At 47.4% G+C, this 306-nt stretch overlaps 1 non-coding gene across 1 annotated transcript; it reads right to left on the minus strand.

The window, feature by feature from the left end:
• trnak-uuu (transfer RNA lysine (anticodon UUU)) lies at nucleotides 1-73 on the minus strand. The gene has a single exon. It is a non-coding gene; the product is annotated as a tRNA-Lys (tRNA).
• Nucleotides 74-306: the final 233 nt, after the last annotated feature.

The following is a 306-nucleotide window of genomic DNA, read 5'->3' on the forward strand; positions in this document are numbered from 1 at the left end:
CGCCCGAACAGGGACTTGAACCCTGGACCCTCAGATTAAAAGTCTGATGCTCTACCGACTGAGCTATCCGGGCTCTGACGACAAGACGCACAGGACACAATAAGAATTACAACCAGACTGAACGCCGCCAATTTATTTCACCAGTCTCAGAAACTTTTCTTTCAGCTTCCGTGATGTCAAGACGAAACGGCCGTTATGTTAGCAGCGAACTACGCTAGCAAGCTAAACTTAAGCTAGCGCTGCAGACAGCCTTTTGTAACTTCATGTATCCTAGAGCGACGTTAAAATACGAAAGGTTAGTCACCG

This window comes from Astatotilapia calliptera, chromosome 19, assembly GCF_964374335.1.
Source record: "Astatotilapia calliptera chromosome 19, fAstCal68.1, whole genome shotgun sequence".
NCBI lineage: Eukaryota > Metazoa > Chordata > Actinopteri > Cichliformes > Cichlidae > Astatotilapia > Astatotilapia calliptera.